Below are 7,470 nucleotides of genomic sequence, written 5' to 3'. Positions count from 1 at the left end.
ATTTTCATTTTTCCATCAGTCATACACGATACACCTATCTAACACTATATCCTTCTCCATCATCATTTTGTATACAGTACGTTTATCGGTCAAACAACTATTCTTTCATACATATTTGCATAGATTTCTGTGTTTTTCTTGTCTACTTTGGGATTTCATATTGTTCAATCATAGCCCTCATACTTAAAATAATAACGATGTCAAAATTAAGAAAATAAAATATTATAATTCAACTAACACAAACAAGACAAGAAGAAATTGTATTTCAGTTTGCATGGGGTAGATAAAAATTTCACATACCTTCCTCATGTAATACGAATCGTTTGTTTTCCCTGGACAATAATCATAACGGGGAGGCTGTGGCCCTGCTACACCCGCCCACTGGTATATAAAAGAATAAAAATACATTTGGTATGTCAAATTGTTTATGGAGGATTTCTGGGTAAACACAAATGCATCCTCTTCAATGAACATTGATGTAATGAGCCATTTTTTTTATTGGGTTGATCTATACGCTCTCAAACAAACTAGTTAAATTGACGATTAAAATAGTCAGCTTGGTGCAATAAGAATATAGTCATCTTAATTAGAAGGATGAAGGTGGTAAATAAAGACAAAGGAAATCAAATGAATTGAGGGAAAACGGCTGAAAGATAGGCAGAAAATTGTGCCAATGTGTAATCGAAAATAAAGATAGACAAAAGTAAACATGGTAGAGAAGATGTTGGCCTATTATGAGATTAAGATACAGAGGGAGAGAGAGAGAGAGGCGGGGGGTAATCCATTTCCCCTTTTTATTGTTTTATTCTAGTTCTCATTTCAATTAGCATCATTTTCATTATGAAGTCTTACTTACTAAAGAAGATGTGTGGCCTTAATAAATCTTCAATATAATCGGGACATTCCATATTTCCCTTATATCTCTATTTATATTTCTTTCAGAATAAATAATTCCATTTAGATGTAAAATATTGTTCATTTAAGCTAGTGGGGGGGGGGGGTACATTTGTTAGACCTTTATGAAAGTTCTTGACATGCATCAATCACACTGATTATGATTTGTAAAATACCTTTTTACGGTATTGTCCCTTAGTGCCGCCCTTCTTCCAAACACCAAATCCTCTTGGAGGTGTATCGCTACTCTCCCGGGTATTTTTACAAGGTTTAACTTGTAGACAACCCATATTGAAAACGAAATCGTCAACAAATTTGCCAAAATAATCGACAGAGAAATCTCACGCAAGTGATATCTACCGTATATAGTCAATGATCGGTGATCAAATCCCAATATTTTGATTGCCAGTTATTTAGTGGCCCAGCAACCGATTTGCGCGAAATTTAATGACGCAACAATACCTGAATACGCGAAATTCGGTCAACGTAACGTAACGTAACGTGTACCCCTATGCCCCCATGCTACCCGCCCCCGCCTTCCGTCTACGGTCCCCGGACCCTGACCCTGCCCAAATTTGAAATTTGTATTCAAATTTCCCTTTTTTAAAGATTGGGACCTGATACAGATTCCATGCCAATAATGAGAGGGCAATAGTGATATTCGTTAAGATATCCATGATATTATGCCGGAGCATTAAAATATTCCCATGCAAATTGTTAAAGAAAGGTAAGAATGACAGACTGTCGGGGGAAAAAAATGTGGTTCACCATCACAGTGGTCTAATGGACAAATTTTTTTTCAAGGGTTAGAATGCGGAACTCAATAATTACAATAAATGTTTGATCTTCCTAAATATATACGTTATATTCGTCTTGTCCTTGATTATACTGTTGGTGTCATACCCCCCACTTTAATTGTCTTTTTATGCTTTTCTATCTCCTTTCTTTCCCTTTCTCTCCCTTTTCTCCTCTTGTTTACTTGAAAACAATGATGGGCGATCACCCCTCTACTGGGTTAATGGGAAAACGGTGCGTTAATATATATGGATGAAATAAATTCAAAAGAATAAATGACATAAAAATAAGTATGAAAATAAAGCTTCATTGGTTTGATTTTTACCAGATCCCTATTTGGAATATGATTCATTAACTGGGCTTGACAGGCCCGTAACCATGGGGGGGGGGGGTCTCTGGGTTTCGCGGAACCACATGCCTACAGCAAATAAAAACACCACAAACAACAACAACTGAAATGGAGGAAAAGGGAAGGGGAGGAGGAAATTTTAAAAAAAAGATAAGAAAAGTGAATCAAAGGAGGGGCTTAATATAACGGTTTTTTTACCACGTTTCAGTGAGATACGAAATTACACGCATCCTGTTCATGATTACAGTAAGTGCTGAATAGAAAAAAATGCCCAGCTAGCGCTTCGTGTTCGCATTATCACGATTATTTGACTAGCGAGGTATGTATCCCATCCCTGAATTCCAACGAACAGTGTTTGAAATATCCCCTTTCCAGGTCAGTAGGCCTATATCAGTTATTTTCAGCGCTTTTCATTCGCATTAAAGGCTGAAAATGACTTTAATTAACAGATATAAATCAGACAAAAAAATCACTGAAAATAATCCAAATTAGATCGGGAATATAAAGTTATGCCATTTTAAAGATCTGCATTATTTCTGTGAAATGAAGTTCTATGAAAGAATATTCAATGAGCAAACTAATAATGAAATATCCACATTTGTTCTTTTGTCTTTTATTCACATGACATTATGTCCTCTTCATAAAGGCATGGACCTGGCCACGGAGGATTATCTATTGTTACTGGGGGTGCTGTGACAAATGCTCAGCACCCCCAGTAACAATAGAATAATCCTCTATGGGCAGGTCCATGCATAAAGGCGTGCGCAATATAAATTGAAATATCAAACATGGTTAGTTCGCACTTCTATGATTACAAATAGGTCTAAATCTTAAAAAAAGCTCGTGCTTCGCATTTGCAATAATTGTTTATTGGATATATATTTGGTTCTTTATTTGAAACGTCCATAAATGATCTTTTCTATTATAGATCGAAGTATAAAAAAATCAGGTCGTTTTCGCGCTCGCATCAATAAATTCTTAATTTAGATACCCATCTTGATCATTGGTATAAAAAGTGCTGAGAATGTCATGCTTTCAGGTCGGAATATACAAAATTTTCTGCTCGCGCTCCGCGCTTGCATTATTTGGTTGGTAAGATATGTTTCCTTCCTCACAAGTCACTGAAAACAGTCCTTAACAGTGCCCTTTTCCTCTTTTCAGGTCAGTATATTACAAATTTCATCTCTCGCTTCGCGCTCGTATATTCAGGGCCGTAGCTAGAGGGGGGGGGGGGGTATGGGGGGGGGGGGACACCCCCCCCCCCAACATTCATGGCAGTCGGCAAAATCATGTACCAGTTGGCAAAATGGAGGATAGGGGAGAAAAAGAAAGAGGGAAAGAAAGGAAGAGAAAAAAAGAAAGGAGAGAGGGGGAGAGAGAGAAAGAAAGAAAGACAAAAAAAGGAAAGAAAAATAGAGGTATCAACTTCTAAGAAGGTTACGACTTATGGAGTAAAGACAACCAGTTGGCAAATCCAAGTCCATGTAGCCAGGCTTAGAGCCCTACTAGTCAGCAAAATACAAAGGACAAAACAGATGGAGCTATAATAACGCACGAAGTAAGCCCCCGGTCCTCCCCCAATATAAACAAGCGTGTGAGTTTGCAAATTATACCACAATTATTGACGATTTAACAAATACATTAGTTTTGTAAAATTAGAGGCAAGACAAAGTGATGTACAAGTACTGCCCCGTTTCAGAACTGAAAAGAACAGAACACAATTAAGACTTAAAAAACTGGTAACTCTGCAGTTGGCAAATTCATGAAGACAAGTGTACAACTTGTAGACTTGTCTACAAGTTTGCAGTTGGCAAAACACACAAGTTATTATTGTTTTATGTAGTGATATATGCTTTTTTCATGACTATATACTTAAAGTGATTGCCCCCTTTTAAGGCCTTAATATATAAAACATTTCCAGTCTGTGTTTACGTTCGCATTGGTGTGGACCGATATAGGTACCGGGCTGGTATTAAATCAACACCGGCGTTTTTCTGCAGTGCATGAATTCCTAGACAGTCCTTAAAAATGTCCCTTTTTCTGATCTAACTATAACAAATTTATTTTCAGCTCGTGCTTCGCGCTCGCATCACTTGATTAGTGAAATAGTAAATTTCTACAAACAAGCCATAGAATGCCCCTCTTCAGGTCTGAATTGCAAAAATTGTCAGCTTGCGCTTCTCGCCCGCAATATTTCATTATTAAAATACGTATCATGTTCATGATTACAATGACCTAAAAAAGTGCTTCATGTGCTTAGGTGTAATTATAACACAATCAGCAAGCGCTTGGCCCTTGCATTAGATGACTATGATGAGATACGTACGCACTTCATGAATTCCAAAAGATAGTCCTTAAAATGTCCCTTTTTAGGGTCAAGTTATACAAAAAATTTCCGCTCGCGCTTCGCGCTCGCATTGTTTGTTTTGTGAGACAGGTACATATCATGATAATTACAAAACTTTGCTTATAATGTCCCTTTTTAGGACTGAATATCAAACATTTTTCAGCTCGCGCTTCGCGCTCGCATTATTTGATCACTAAGATACATATCCGTTTAATTGCACAGTCCTTAAAATGTCTCTATAAGGTCAGTATACCTGGCAATTGAGCGCGCTTCGCTTTTCAGCTCATTACTAAACAACCATAATTTGGGGGCAAACTGGTACCTAATTTAAAGGAGAATGAAACCCTTGAAACCAGCTGAATCCATATCAAAGAGGAAATCAAAGAAACATATTGTTGAAAGTTTGAGGAAGATTGAATGAATAATAAGAAAGTTATGAGCATTTGAATATTGAGATCACTAATGCCATGTATATCCTCCCATTGGCAATGCGACCAAGATCTGTGATGTCACACACGTACAACTCCCTCATTGCTTTAGTAGGCCTACTTATTTCACTTATATTCTCACTTTTATAGAATCTATCACAAGGTGATGTGTTCTCTTAATATGAGAGGACAAGTACAGAGGTTTCACAACATTATATTATTGATGAATCGTTTGTCATATGATTAGAATGAGCAAAAAGAGATGTTTTGGGGTATATTTTCAGTGTCCACAAGGGGAGAGTTGTTCATCTGTGATATCATAGATCTTGGTTGCGTTGCCAATGGGAGGATCTCCATAGCATTAATGATCTCGACATTCAAATGCTCATAACTCTTATATTGCTAGTCCTATTTTACTCAAACTTTTGTTGATCCTGTTCTTTGATTTTTCTGCTTTCACAAAAGCTAACTTGCTCCAAGAGTTTCATTCTCCTTTAATGACTCAAAATTTTTGCTGGTCCCCCAAATGCCGCGACCCACGGTACGCCACTGTTAGCAGTAGCACTCTTGAAATTTTAGTTGAGACATCTTTATTGGATTATTGATGGTTATGAATCTCCATGTACTCTTGGGAAATAAAATTTGCATAAAATCAACCGGTATAGATAAACTTTAATACATTTGAATATAAACATGCTTCTGTTTTATATTTCAGTTATTTATCCATTCATTTCTTGAATGATGCGTGCATAGACTTCCTTTTGAATAGGACAGGATCACTCAAATGCTCATAACTCTTATATTGCTAGTCCTATTTTACTCAAACTTTTGTTGATCCTGTTCTTTGATTTTTCTGCTTTCACAAAAGCTAACTTGCTCCAAGAGTTTCATTCTCCTTTAATGACTCAAAATTTTTGCTGGTCCCCCAAATGCCGCGACCCACGGTACGCCACTGTTAGCAGTAGCACTCTTGAAATTTTAGTTGAGACATCTTGCACAGAAGGTCAATTAAAAATTAACAAATGTTTGATTTTGATATTATCAATGCATAGGGTATATTATTATACTGCAAGTTAGCAACTACGGCACACTAGCCTTTCTATTTTGATCCCGAAATGTTTATTTTTACAGTGCAAATATCTTTGTATATCTTTGTATAATTTACCTTAAAGTATTCACCAAATGACACTAATTTTATTCTAAAAATTCAAAATCTTTTGGCATGTGATTATTGTAGGGGGGCACATCCCCCATCAGACTCCCCCTGTGCTCACGTTGGCGCTGTCACGCCAAATTTAGTTGGCAAATTTAGCTGGTACACCCCCCCAACAAAATGCTTCTGGCTACGGCCCTGCGTATATTGTTTACTTAGGGCCTAGATACGCGGCTGATCACCATTACAAAATTGTTCTGAGCGTTCACTTTTCAGGTCTGAATTCATGCCCCGGGGGTAACGGAATTGATCATAGCCTATACAAAGGTTCACTCTTTATAATTCGGAACCCCCTTATAGAAAATAATGGTTAGGGCCTGAGCAGGATGTGTATCTTATTAAACGGAATGGGAGCGCGAAGCGCGGGTGAGATTTTTCTTTAATTGACCGGAAATATTGTCTCTTTTTTCCAATTCTTCCCCTTGTCTTAAATTATTAAATTTGATTTCTCCTATTACCTTCTTCTTTTTTTTTCTGTTATTCTTCCCTTTTTTCTCTCTTCATGTTCTTTTTTTTTTCTTCTCACCCTTTTTTGGGGGCGCCGTCAAATGAAATGGGGGGGGGGGCGCTTCACACCCCCTGGATCCTCCTCTGATGTTTATTGGATTATTGATGGTTATGAATCTCCATGTACTCTTGGGAAATAAAATTTGCATAAAATCAACCGGTATAGATAAACTTTAATACATTTGAATATAAACATGCTTCTGTTTTATATTTCAGTTATTTATCCATTCATTTCTTGAATGATGCGTGCATAGACTTCCTTTTGAATAGGACAGGATCACGGGAAATGATTTTGGTCAATTCTTTTTTTTTTAATTGAATTCTTAGAATGTGCATGGCTATACCAAAGTTGGTTGATAAAAACACAACAACAAAACATGTTGATGCAGTTTAGCAAACAGTTTCCGTAAATAAACTGATAATGAGAATGGAGTTATGGATTCAAAAAACAGTTTTGGTTTTGTAAAGTCGCGATAAGCTGCAAAACTGCTGCATCATGATAAACCAATCACTGCATGGCGTAACCCCCCACCCCCCCCAAAAAAAAAGTTCCACGACCGAAAAACTATAAGAAAATAGCAAAATTATATGAATTGAAAAATTGTAATGAAATAATTTTCTGGATATTATGTTACAATACGTCATAAAACTATATTTTCAATTAATTGAAGGTTAAATTTGCTTACTCGCTTCGCTCGCCCGTCGGGCTATATATTTTTCATATGCCCATTTCATTACGAAACTAAAACCATGTTTTTTTTTCAATTCGATTCAATTCGTTTCCTCTGTCAATCTTTGCATATTTACAATGATAATTCAGTTTATTTAATACAACATAACCATTAAAATTAATGTGTACAATACAATAACAAAATAAAATCTAAAAGGGAATGAGATTTACTAAAAAGCAAAGCATATAGGCTCCCTTTTATAATAT

Source organism: Lytechinus pictus, unplaced genomic scaffold (genome assembly GCF_037042905.1).
Source record: "Lytechinus pictus isolate F3 Inbred unplaced genomic scaffold, Lp3.0 scaffold_25, whole genome shotgun sequence".
NCBI lineage: Eukaryota > Metazoa > Echinodermata > Echinoidea > Temnopleuroida > Toxopneustidae > Lytechinus > Lytechinus pictus.
The sequence above is the reverse complement of the archived record's forward strand: the minus strand, read 5'-3'. Positions refer to the sequence as shown.